This window comes from Hevea brasiliensis, chromosome 8, assembly GCF_030052815.1.
Source record: "Hevea brasiliensis isolate MT/VB/25A 57/8 chromosome 8, ASM3005281v1, whole genome shotgun sequence".
Taxonomy (NCBI): Eukaryota; Viridiplantae; Streptophyta; class Magnoliopsida; order Malpighiales; family Euphorbiaceae; genus Hevea; species Hevea brasiliensis.
The window spans coordinates 59,739,402-59,753,986 of record NC_079500.1 but is presented as its reverse complement, the minus strand read 5'-3'; positions in this window follow the sequence as shown (position 1 = coordinate 59,753,986).

Genomic DNA, 14,585 nt, shown 5'->3' with positions numbered 1-14,585 from the left:
TACCATTTTAGTGCATTCTGTCTAGCTTTAGTAAATTGACCATATCTTGGTCTACACTACTCAGAATGATCTGAAATTTTGCCCTGCATGCAATAAGACATAGACCTACAAGTTTGTAGTTTGGACCAAAACCTGAAAACTGAGGGAACTAGGTCGTCCGGTTAGGTCAAAATAGTACACCGAAATCCGGTAAATTGCAATAAAATGCAATACACTTGGAAATGAAATTGGTAACATATATCAACGATAAAGGGCTATAAAATGTGACATATTGTTAACATTAGAATTGAATCACTTAGAGTGCATCAAGGGTCAACATTATAGGTTGACTAATGAAATGAATTGAAGGGAATAGTATCAAGAAAATTGAAATATTGGATTTTATTGTTAGAAACAAATTCATTGAGTACTGAAACACTTTAAATTGTGTGTTTGAGTTGAAAAGGATATTGGGAAGCATATGGAACATTGAGTCAAGGCCTAGGGGTGACTCAAATTAGGTTTGTGCACAACTAGTTTTTAACTGATTTTGTTCTGAATATTTCATATGATTAAATGACATATTTTTCTTATGTATTATGTTTAAAAAGCATTGGATTTAATTCAATGATTATTGAAATTATTATAGTATGTATGAATTTAGCTTTGTGAAATGGTATTTCCACAAGCATTAAGCATTGTTGTAAATTGACTAAATTATGTTTTGGAAAATTGTGATAGAACATGTTTTGAATTGTGATGGACAATTTGCATGGAAAAATGCAAATTTATGATTTGAATTGTGATGAGCATAAAAATTATTGGATATTGGAATTGACTTTGAATCGAATTGTATTGTGATTTATGCTCACTAAAAGGATTATGATATTGTTTTATAACTCACTATATATGCTTGACTAGGTTATTACCCATCTCTCTCATTTGTTGAGAAGACAATAGAGTTAGTTGTGTTTTGATTACCATGGTACGTGCACAGGCTTAGATTCTCCTCTTATTAGAGGTTAGATCTAAGTTTTTTGTCATGGCCCTTTCAAAAGATTCATTATTGTGATGTGTACTGTGCACGATGATTCAAGCTCTCGGACCATAGGGAGTTAGAATCTGATTCGACCTCCCCGACCATAGGGAGTTAGAATCACCCCGGAGATGGCCCTTTCGGATTAGTCTTGCATAATTAGTGAGATAAAGAATGGTTTTTGAGATAAAGAATGGCTTTTGAGAAAAAGAATGGTTTTTGAGATAAAGAATGGCTTTTGAGATAAAGAATGGTTTTCGAGATAAAGAATGATTATTGAATAGTAAAGAATTTCGATTTCAAATGGGATTTATGTATAATTGATTTTATTGGAATTAATCTTTATTTCCAATAAATTGTTGAAATTACCTTAAATGGTTAGTTATGATTTGATAAATTGAATTTCGTGATCAAAGTCATTTTATACAAATGATTTATATTATTGGCAATGAATATTTTGAGTTTTGGAATTTGATAAGTATCCAGATTTCCAAATTATTTGCTGTAATTTTTATTAAGGTACATTGTACTATGTTTTAAATTATAGTTGTGCAACACTGAGTTCACCACTCAGCGATAGCTTTATTTGCTGTTGCAGGTGAAAAGAGCATAGAGCAATTGAGTAAGCTTCTTTGAAGAGACATTCAGATCATCTCCAGGTATACCCATGTACACAGGTTTTGATGTGTGTATGTAATAATATGTATGTAAATTATTTGAGCAGTTGTATAAAAACTCTTGTAAAATATTTTGGTATGTAATTAAATGTAAATTATTGAGATTTGAATTGTGAGTTAAAATGAAATTATTGGAGTTGTATTTGAGAAAACATATTGGGAGTGTTTTCCTTTTTAGGTTTGAAGAACTATTTTCTCAAAACACAGCCGGCACCTTGCTGAAATTTTGAAAAAAATTTTATAACACCAGATTTTAATTGATGATTTAAATTTCATGAAAATTGTTTTAAAATCCCTTGTAGTATATCTAATGGGTTATCGGTAGGTGAAGTACAGTAATTCATTAGGTGTACTACGGGATCATGTTACATCTTACGGGAGAGTAGGGTGTGACATCTTTAATTTAATTTTTAATCCCAAAATTTTCTTTTCTCTAATTTTATTGGATAGTTAGGTCAGGAGTCAGCTCTAGGGGTGAAATGACCAAATCACCGTCAATCCGATTTGTAAGTTATTTAGTATTTCTTTTGAATCCCTGACCTAATTATTTGACCTGCTTAACAATTCTTTTTCATGATTTTCTCTTTTCCACTGTGTTCGCAATGGTCCTAAGGACCGTAGCGTCACATTTTACGGTTCGAAATTTGAGTTTAGACTGACCTCGCAGTCATTCCCGAAAAGGTCACCCATTGCTGTGACTCCCGACTCATTTAACTTCTTATGTTCTGTTTTTCTTCTTTACACTTAACTATTTGGCAATTACTAATTATTTGTGTTCAAGGCTTATCTAGGTGTCTTAGACATTATTCTAATTCCCTTAATTGTTCGGACTGACACCGGTCACCAGAATAGTAAAATAGACAAGGCTATACAATTAGGGGGGTTACATCTAGGGGTGAATTGACTCGCCGGTCTAATCTGGTTTGCAAGTTATTCTATATTTCTTTAGGATCCTTGACCTAATTATTTGACCTGCTTATAAATTCTTTTCTATTATTTTCTCTTTTCTAATATGTTCACAATAGTCCTAAGGATTGCCCGTCACATTTTCCGGTTCGAAATTTGAGTTAAGACTGACCTCGTAGTCATTTTCCGAGAAGGTCACCCATTGCTGTGACTCCCAGCTCATTTAACTTTTTATGCTTTGTTTTTCTTCTTTATACTTTTCCATCTGGTAATCACTATTTATTTTCATTTAAGATTTTTCTATATGTCTTAAACATAGTTCTAGTCTTCTTAATTGTCCGGACCGACACCAGTCACCGAAATGGTAACATATACCAGGCTATGCAAAGAAGGGTGTTACAATTCTCCCCCCTTTAAAAGAAATTTCGTCCTCAAAATTTTGTTTACTATCTATCTTCAAACAGTCATACGTGTTGTTTTTTTATGTTTTTCTCACATTCCTATGTAGCCTCATCGTCAGAATGATGGTCCGTAGCACTTTAACCAATAATATTTACATATCGATTGCTCACCTTGTGTACCAAGTTCCTTATGAGCTTCTATCATAAGTTAATTTTGAATTCATTTCAATTCTAGAGGTAAGCAAATCTCTAACGGGTCCACTCTTTCTAGGACCCCGTGTGGTCCTAGATAATGAGAAGTTAGTCTTTCTCCTTTTTACATAATCTTATAATCTTCATTCCTTTGAGTTTGTGTAAGACTTCTAACAATCTTATGTAACATTTAATTTATTTATACAATCATAATCTTTTCTTACTGTTGCTTTAGCAATTATTTTCCTTTGTAATTCCTTTTAAGATGACCTTATTGGTCATATATGAAATGCTTATCCCCTTATTGGCCATAGGTCCATAACCATAACCTTATCATCTCCATTTATGACCCAGGCCTATGTGTTATTTTGCACTATCTTATTTACTTTTGGTTTAACTTATTTCTTACTTGATAGAATAATTCGGGGTATTGTTACGCGTTTTAAATAGGTTGTTTGTTCTAGTGTCAACCCTCAACTAATGTCTCTACCTTGTTATAATTTAATTGGATGTTACCCCCATACTACTTATTTTATCTTAATTTAGGGATAACAGGGATTGAACCTTATTGTAACATCCCTATGTTTGGTAGTGCGTTCTACTGTTCTGGTGATAGTGTCTGTCCGAACAGCTAGGATGCTTAGAATTATATTTAAATATTAGTGTGGAGACATAAAATAATGAGAAAGAAAGAAAAGAAAATACAAGAAAAACAAAGAAAAAATAATAGCAATGAAATGAAACCAAGTTAAACGAGCCAAAAACCATAGCGATGGGTGACCGTACCGAGAAGTTACGGCGTGGACCGTTGACTAGCCCTGAACCGCGGGGAACCCTGGAAAATATTTTTAAGACTTAAATGAACATCTATTGAAGTATAAATGTCATTAGAAATATCAAAGAAAAATTAATTAATTAGTACAAAGAAAAACAAGAAATAAAGAAAATGACAAAACTCAGGATTACCGAAAAATCGAGAATGAAACCCGAATAGGGGCATTGTGGTCTTTTAACATCCCGAGTTGCCTTTTGACCTAAATTTCCATTAAAAATAAATGATATTACACTTTGAAAATGTCATGAAAAATTAAAAGGAGATACATTATGAAAATAGTGAAAGTGTGGTGGCCAAATTGCAAAAATTAGAAACTTTAAATAAATAACCATTAAATTATTCCTAAGTGCTCCACTAACTCTCATCTTGAGCCACCTATATAAGTAATTGGGATAGATTGTTCCACTAAACCATCTCATTTTCTTCAAGCTTTCATCCATGGCCGAAATGAAATCTTCCCAAATTCACCATGGCCGTTTCATGCATGAGCTCAAGTTCCCCATGATCAAGCCATTATTTCTTCAAGCTTCCTTCATGAAAAATGATCCTTACACTATGGGCAACCTATAGGCAGCAAAAAGGAGTGGAAATTTCAAGGATTTGTTAAGCGCAAGTTGAGGTTAGTGCTTAATCTTTCCATTTTCCTTCAATAATCCTTGTGTTGAGCTTTGGGTAAGTTGAATTGCTAAGAAAAATTGAGGAAATGATGGGTATTGGTGAACCTTAATTTTGCCAGCCATGGAAATGCAGAGTTAGTGACTTATTCTTATATGTTTTGGATGGGAATTAAGGTTGATTAACTCAAATAAAAGTTGTAGTAGGTTAATGTCCAAGTATGTGCATGTTAGTGCTTGAATTAAGGGTTTGAAATGGGACCTTGATGCTTTGGAAAACTGCCATGTTTGGTAGCCTATAATATCATGAATTTGTGTGTGAATATGAAGTTTATTAATGAAATATGATAGTGTTAAATTGTGGGCAGCATGTGTAAGTGATATTGAAGTATAAGTATGTCGAAGTGTGTGTGTAATATTGATATTGAGATATGTAGAATTTTGGTGGAAGTGAATGTTGAGCTTGAATGGTGAATTATGTGCATTGAGCACTTGAGTTTTCTGCCCAATATGCTTGCTGGAATTGTGTACAATATATATATCGAAGTGCCATTGATTGAATATTGAAGTAATAAGGAGGAGAAGGAATATCAAATTGGAAATGTAAGTGTTTTGTGCAGGTTGTGTATTGATGGCAATACCTAAATTAGGTCATAAGTGCCAAACTGTAAACCCAATTGGTATGAGGCCAATGGAGGGTGAAACTAGGCACCAAATAGGCCAACTTTCATGTAGAAATATTACCTAAATTCTTCCTAGAAGGTGACTTGAAAAATGACCAAATCCGAATTAGTGACTTGAAAGCCTAAAAATTGACCATTTGAGTATCAGTTAGTGTTTTGGCCATAACTTACTCAAAACAAGTCCAATTGACCTAAAATTTTTACCATGAATATTTTAGACATATATGCTTGACTAGGTTATTGCCTGTCTCTCTCATTTGTTAAGAAGACAATGGAGTTAGTTGTGTTTTGATTACCATGGTACTTGCACAGGCTTAGACCTCTTATTAGAGGTTAGATCTAAGTTTTATGTTATGGCCCTTTCGGAAGATTCATTATTGTGATGTGTACTATGCACGATGATTCGACCTACCTGACCATAGGGAGTTAGAATCACCCCGAAGATGGCCCTTTCGGATTATTCTTGCATAGTTAGTGAGATAAAGAATGGTTTTTGAGATAAAGAATGGCTTTTGAGATAAAAAAAAATTTATAACACCATTTTTTAATCAATGGTTTAAATTTCACAAAAATTATTTTAAAATCCCTTGTAGTATATCCAATGGGTTATCGATAGGCGAAGTACGGTAATTCATTAGGTGTACTACGGGATCATGTTACATCTTATGGGAGAGTAGAGTGTGAGATGCTTTGTGGTATTAGAGCAATGGTTTTAAAGTAAATTTTGAACTATGAATTTGAAATCTTTTTATCGGTAAATACAACTGCTCAAATGTTTGATACATATAGTACATTTACATCATAAATATAAACTATTGGAGAGAAATCTCCTTGTATTGGTTGTATAAGAAATAGAAAATCTTGTGAAAAGATATGGAAGAGAAGAATAAGACAATAGAATAGTCTGTGATGGCAAAAGTACAAGGTGAGGCCCCAGCCCCCTCAAAAAGTTAGAAGTTCGACTTTATCAGCCCCACCTGTACAAATTACTACACAAATGGCCACTTTCTTTCAACAAATGATTGATAATCTATCAGCCCAAGCCCAAGTACAAACCCAACCCCACAAGGGCAACGTGAAATAGAGAAGAGGGAGAAACCTATAAGTCAGAGCTTGAATAGTTATTTGGGAAATAAAAGCAAAACATAAAAGAACAATTTCCTTTTAGGAAATGGGGCCAAACAGTGGCCACAAACTGTCCAAAGTAATATGCAAAGTTAAAATCTCGAAATTGAACTTAAAGAAAGGTTCTTGAAAAACATTATTAGCTTATCCCTACTAAGTCACTATATACTAAATTACTTGAAACAGGTATGTGGGACCCACCTTTTCCACAATACATGGACGTGAAGATTTGTTAGACAATTGATAATGCTTAATTGCTCAAAGTAAACCTAGGCTTATGTATATTGTATGGATCGATTGGTATACCAACTAGGGATTACAGATAGCAGTACTGCTTATATGGAAAATCATGGATTGACAATATATGGTTGATATGATTTTAAAAGACAATGAATATCGGTATCAGGGGGCTTGCAGGGATGGCGATACATAACGCCTGCAAAGTGCTCTGATAGGTACCACCCAAGGGCTTGCAGGGACGGCGATACGTAACGCCTGTAGGTGCTTTGATAGGTACCCTTAATTGCCACCAAAGACAGAGAAGAGGCTTGCAGGGACGACGATACGTAACGCCTGCAAGTGCTTTGATAGGTTACTTGAGCATAAATATAAGTAATGAGTTTTAAATTTAAATAATGACATGAAGAGACCACTGATATGACTTTAAAAGACAGAGAAGGAAATAAGTGTATAGATAAGATGTTAGAAAACCTAGTCCGTGAGGTTATATTGTAGTGACTATGTAATGTTCTCGATGTTTGTATTGTAAGCTGCAGATTACAATACCGACACGGGATTATTGTGTAGAGCTACATACTACTCGATAGTACACCAAGATGAGAATAGTTGCTAACGGCATCTGTATTGGTATAGTTATGCCAGGATAGAATTTTATTATTGGAAATGAGTTTGGAAATCCTACTTAGGGATTTAAAACTCAAAAGTTAGAATATCAAAAGGTTATAGTTTCGTACAAAAGGAAGTAAGCTATAGAATATTAATAGATAAAAAGAGTTGTGGAAGTAAAAATTTGAACAGTTGGTTCAGATATAACAAAGAAATGTTACGAATGAGAGTAAGATTGTTGACTAGAATGGTCAAGGGACCCATGATTAGATAAATAATTTTAACATGACCTCAATGGTCTTTCAAAAAGGGAACATGAATCGAAATATTAGACAGAATAATAGTAAGAAAAGGTTAGTGTTATATAAGTAAAGTAAATGTTATATTAGATTGTTAAAAGTTTTATACAAATTCACAGGAAAGAAGATTATGCAATCATATAGAAAGGAGGAAATAAACGTGTGAATATTGTAAGACGGCTATTGGGTAAAATTTCAGGGATAAAATTTATTTTTAGGGGGGGGGGGGGAATTGTAACACCCATATGTTCGGTAGTGCGTTCTACTGTTCCGGTGACAGTGTCTATCCGGACAGCTAGGATGCTTGGAATTATATTTAAATATTAGTGTGGAGACATAAAATAATGAGATACAAGAAAAGAAAATACAAGAAAAATAAAGAAAAAATAATAGCAATGAAATGAAACCAAGTTAAACGAGCCGAAAACCATAGCGATGGGTGACCGCACTGGGAAGTTGTGGCGTGGACCGTTGACTAGCCCTGGACCGCGGGGAACCCTGAAAAATATTTTTAAGACTTAAATGAACATCTATTGCAGTATAAATGTCATTAGAAGTATCAAAGAAAAATTAATTAATTAGTACAAAAAAAAAACGAGAAATCGAGAAAATGACAAAACTCGGTATTACCGAAAAATCAGGAATGAAACCCGAATAGGGGCATTGTGGTTATTTGACATCTCGAGTTGCCTTTTGACCTAAATTTCCATTAAAAATAAATGATATTACACTTTGAAAATATCATGAAAAATTAAAAGGAGATACATTATGTAAATAGTAAAAGTGTGGTGGCCAAATTGCAAAAATTAGAAACTTTAAATAAATAACCATTAAATTATTCCTAAGTGCCCCACTAACTCTCATCTTGAACCACCTATATAAGTAATTGGGACAGATTGTTCCACTAAACCATCTCATTTTCTTCAAGCTTTCATCCATGGCCGAAATGAAATCCTCCTAAATTCACCATGGCCGTTTCATGCATGAGCTCAAGTTCCCCATGATCAAGCCATTATTTCTTCAAGCTTCCTTCATGAAAAATGATCCTTACACCATGGGCAACCTATAGGCAGCAAAAAGGAGTGGAAATTTCAAGGATTTGTTAAGCGCAAGTTGAGGTTAGTGCTTAATCTTTCCATTTTCCTTCAATAATCCTTGTGTTGAGCTTTGGGTAAGTTGAATTGCTAAGAAAAATTGAGAAAATGATGGATATTGGTGAACCTTAATTTTGGCAGCCATGGAAATGCAGGGTTAGTGACTTATTCTTATATGTATTGGATGGGAATTAAGGTTGATTAACTCAAATAAAAGTTGTAGTAGGTTAATGTCCAAGTATGTGCATGTTAGTGCTTGAATTAAGGGTTTGAAATGGGACCTTGATGCTTTGGCAAACTGACATGTTTGGTAGCCTATAATATCATGAATTTGTGTGTGAATATGAAGTTTATTAATGAAATATGATAGTGTTAAATTATGGATAGCATGTGTAAGTGATATTGAAGTATGAGTATGTTGAAGTGTGTGTGTAATATTGATATTGAGATATGTTGAATTTTGGTGGAAGTGAATGTTGAGCTTGAATGGTGAATTGTGTGCATTGAGAACTTGAGTTTTCTGCCCAATATGCTTGCTGGAATTGTGTACAATATATATATATATATATATATATGAAAGTGCCATTGATTGAATATTGAAGTAATGAGGAGGAGAAGGAATATCAAATTGGAAGTGTAAGTGTTTTGTGCAGGTTGTGTATTGATGGCAGTACCTAAATGAGGTCATAAGTGCCAAACTGTGAACCCAATTGGTATGAGGCCAATGGAGGGTGAAACTAGACACCAAATAGGCCAACTTTCATGTAGAAATGTTACCTAAATTCTGCCTAGAAAGTGACTTGAAAAATGACCAAATCCGGATTAGTGACTTGAAAGCCTGAAAATTGACCATTTGAGCAGCAGTTAGTGTTTTGGCCATAACTTACTCAAAACAGGTCCAATTGACCTGAAATTTTTACCATGAATATTTTAGACATAGATGCTTGACTAGGTTATCACCGGTCTCTCTCATTTGTTGAGAAGACAATGGAGTTAGTTGTGTTTTGATTACCATGTTACGTGCACAGGCTTAGATTCTCCTTTTATTAGAGGTTAGATCTAAGTTTTATGTTATGACCCTTTCGGAAGATTCATGATTGTGATGTGTACTGTGCACGATGATTCGACCTCCTCGACCATAGGGAGTTAGAATCCGATTCGACCTCACCCCGAAGATGGCCCTTTCGGATTAGTCTTGCATAGTTAGAGAGATAAAGAATGGTTTTTGAGATAAATAATGGCTTTTGAGATAAAGAATGATTTTCGAGATAAAGAATGGTTATTGAATAGTAAAGAATTTCGATTTCAAATGGGATTTATGTATAATTAATTTTATTGGAATTAATCTTTATTTCCAATAAATTGTTGGAATTACCTTAAATGGTTAGTTATGATTTGATAAATTGAATTTCGTGATCAAAGTCATTTTATACAAATAATTTATATTATTGGCAATAAATATTTTGAGTTTTAGAATTTGATAAGTATTCAGTTTTCCAAATTATTTGCTGTAAATTTTGTCAATGTATATTGTACTATGTTTTACATTATTGTTGTGCACAACTGAGTTCACCACTCAGCGATAGCTTTATATGCTGTCGCTGGTGAAAAGAGCATAGAGCAATTGAGTAAGCTTCTTTGAAGAGACATTCAGATCAACTCCAGGTATATCGTAGGTATACCCATGTACATAGGTTTTGATTTATGCATGTAATAACATGTATGTAAATTATTTGAGCAGTTGTATAAAAATTCTTGTATACTATTTTGGTATGTAATTAAATGTAAATTATTGTAAATGTAAATTTGAGATTTCATTTACCTGAATAGTTTTGTAATATTAATTTTGAGTCTTGTAATTAATGAAATGTTTCTTTATGATGAGATTAGTTTGAAAATGAATTGATTGTTTAATGAGATTTGAATTGTGAATTGAAATGAAGTTATTGGAGTTGTATTTGAGAAAACATATTGGGAGCATTTTCTTTTGCAAGATTGAAGAACTATTTTCTCAAAATATAGCCAGCACTTTGCCGAAATTTAAAAAAAAAATTTATAACACCAGATTTTAATCGATGGTTTAAATTTCACGAAAATTGTTTTAAAATCCCTTGTAGTATATCCAATGGGTTATCGGTAAGCGAAGTACGGTAATTCATTAGGTGTACTATGGGATCATGTTACATCTTACGGGGGAGTAGGGTGTGACATGCCTGGGAAGTTCTCCATTCCACCTATGGGACAAAACTATGAGGCTTACGGCCAAAGTGAACAATTCCTCTAGTGGTTGGTTCCCGATCATTACAATTGGTATCAGAGCCGCTCGCGTGTCCTCTTGGGAGATGGTGGGGCAAACCTCAGCGGGGACGCTGAGTCCCAAAGGGGGGGAGAAAGATCCCTTAGGCAAATCCCACATCGGCAAAGCACGAAGATGGTCTTGGGTTCAAAAAGTAATGATATATAAAATGGGGGAACTAATCACTAGAGGCGCCTTTTAGTGGAATTGCTTGGAGAGTTGGAAGAACTCCAGGGTTAAGCGTGCTCGCTTGAGATAAATCCTAGGATGGGTGACCTCCTGGGAAGTTCTCCATTCCACCTCTGGGACAAAACTGTGAGGCTTATGGCCAAAGCGGACAATTCCTCTAATGGTTGGAGTCCGATCGTTACAATTGGTATTAGAGCCGCTCACGTGTCCTCTTGGGCGATAATGGGGCAAACCTCAACGAGGACGCTGAGTCCCGAAAGGGGGGGAGAAAGGTCCCTTAGGCAAATCCCACATCAGCAAAGCACGGAAATGGTATTGGGTTCAAAAAGTAATGATATATAAAATAAGGGAACTAATCACTAGAGGCGCATTTTGGTGGAATGGCCTGGAGAGTTGAAAGAACCCCAGGGTTAAACGTGCTCGCTTGAGAGAAATCCTAGGATGGGTGACCTCCTGGGAAGTTCTCCATTACACCTATGGGACAAAACCGTGAGGCTTATGGCCAAAGCAGACAATTCCTCTAGTGGTTTGTTCCCGATCATTACAATTGGTATCAGAGCCGTTCGCGTGTCCTCTTGGGCGATGGTGGGGCAAACCTCAGCGGGGACACTGAGTCGCAAAAGGGGGGGAGAAAGATCCCTTAGGCAAATCCCACATCGGCAAAGCACGGAGATGGTCTTGGGTTCAAAAAGTAATGATATATAAAATGGAGGAACTAATCACTAGAGACGCCTTTTGGTGGAATTTCTTGGAGAGTTGGAAGAACTCCAAGGTTAAGCGTGCTCGCTTGAGAGAAATCCTAGTATGGGTGACCTCCTGGGAAGTTCTCCATTCCACCTATGGGACAAAACCGTGAGGCTTATGGCCAAAGCGGACAATTCCTCTAGTGGTTGGAGTCCGATCGTTATACTTATCCCACAATCATGAGCTCCATGACTGGCTCTTAACACTGTCCTACGTTAATTTTCTTCAAAGTTTACACTTTTATACCATAATAAATATTCTTCCTGATGTCATTCCTTTTTACTATCATTATCCTTACTTTTCTACTTACTTCTTTTTCCATTTCACAACTTAACTTTAATTTATGACAATACTGCAATTAGAAATCTTATAGTAATTCCCAATATATCTTAGCTAGTATAAGATAACTGAGTCGGTGACTCTAGCTATCTTATAACTATAACCCTTTGATATTTTTCCAAACTCATTTCCAATAATAAAATTCTGTCCTAGTAGGACTCTACCAAAACAGATGCCGTTCTAAAATATCCTTATCTTAGTGCTCTATTGGGTAGTACATAGCCCTACACAATAATCCTAAGTTAGTACTATAATCTACAGCTTACAGTACAAATATTAAGAATATTGCATAGTTACTATAATACATTCCAATAGATCAAACTTTCCTGCACTTTATTCTTTTCAATTTCACTAATATCCAAAACCTATTCTGATTACCTCATCCATTGTTAATTACTAACAGTAACATCTTTGCTCTCATCTAGAGTAATTATATTACTATAACTCACTTTTATATCCTCTTACCTTATAATAAATAGGCTCACTAATTAACTTATAAATTATTATGTACTAACAATTACATTTTGCTGACACACTCTTTGTAACACCCCTATTTGCATAGCCTGGTATATTTCACTATTCCAGTGATCGGTGTCGGTCAGGATAATTAAGGGGATTAGAACCATCTCTAAGACAACTAGATAAGTCCTGAACATAAATAACTAGTAATTGTCAATTAGTTAAGTATAAATAAGAAAAATAGAACATAAGAAGTTAAATGAGCCGAGAGTCACAACGATGGGTGACCTTCTCAAGAAGGACTGCGAGGTCGATTTAAACTCAAATTTTGAACCGTAAAATAAGGCGCAATCCTTAGGACCATTGCAAACACAGTGGAAAAGAGAAAATCACAGAAAAGAATTGTTAAGCAGGTCAAATAATTAGGTTAGGGATCCGGAAGAAATATTAAATTAATTGCAAACCGGGTCGAACCGGCGAGGGGCAATTTGGTCAATTGACTTCTAGAGCTGACTCCTGATTTGACTGTCAAATAAAATAAGAGAAAAAAAAAATTTCAGAATTGGAAATTAAATTAAAGAACTAAAAATAATAAATAAATAAAAAGAGGAAAAAGAAAAAGTGAAAAAGTGATTACATCATGCATGACATCATGCATGATGCAATAAACCTTATAAATAAAAATTTAAATTTAGGATAACTTTTGGTCTTACTAAAGGTTAAAAATTTATAAAAAAAAAAAAAGAAAGAAAAAAAGAGTGGTCTTCATCTTCTTGCCTTAACCTTTCTCTCAACCTCTCCCTCTCCAAAACCTCCATAAAAGCTCATTTGTGAGCTTGAAGAAACCGAAATTCCACAATAGAAAATTCACTTACCATGATTAAACTTTGTTTGGGCAACTAGAAAAGAAGATTAAAGGAGAAAGAAAGAAGAAAAAGTTGAAGCAAGTGAAGATTGAAAAGCTATATCAAGGTTAGTAAGCTAAACTTGAATTTCTAGTTGAATTAATTGTGTTTATAGTTGAATAAACCTAGAAAAAATACTAAAAATGAAATGAAAACAACTTTGGAAGACTAGGTGTGAATTCGACCAGCTAGGATTTAAGTTGAGAATGCATGAATTTGATTGAATTAAATATGTTAGAAAGCTTGAATGAGTTGAGAAATGGTGTTTGTATGCTTGGAACTAATTAAATGTAATAAATCAAGTGAGTTAGGGTTTTAGACCTAGGGTTTGAGAGATAAAACTTGGAGAATTAGTCAAATGGTGTGTTTGACCTAGTTTGAGCTGAAAAATTGTCCATTTCAGGACCAATTTGTGGTGTGTAGGAAGTGTTGGAATTAAGTTTGAATTCGGATTGGATATGTTCATTCTGCAGGTAGCATGACCAAGGTCTCTTTCAGGGACCAAAACCAAAAATTTACAAACCCAATTGGTGTGAGGCCAATTGAGAATGAAACTAGACACAAAATGACACATTTTTCATTTATGAATCATGCCCAAAAAGTGACCAAAACCTAGTGAACAAATTGACCAAATCCGGAATTAGGCAATCTGACCTGTACAAAAATGACTAAATGAACAGTATTTGTTCATTTATCCATAACATGAGCTAAACAGGTCTAAATGACTTGAAATTTTACCAGTAGATAGCTGAGATATAGACCTAAAACTTTCATGAAGAATAGAAACCAAAATTATGCCTTTAACCAAGTCGTTTAGCCAACCAAAATTAGTGACTTAAAACTGCCAAAACCAGTTTTGGTGCCCAGAAATCTGGGTTAAGTCCAATCAGCCAGCCATGATTCAAATGGCTATAACTTGAGCTAAAAAAACTCCAAATGGAGTGATTCAAAAAGATAAATAAAGTT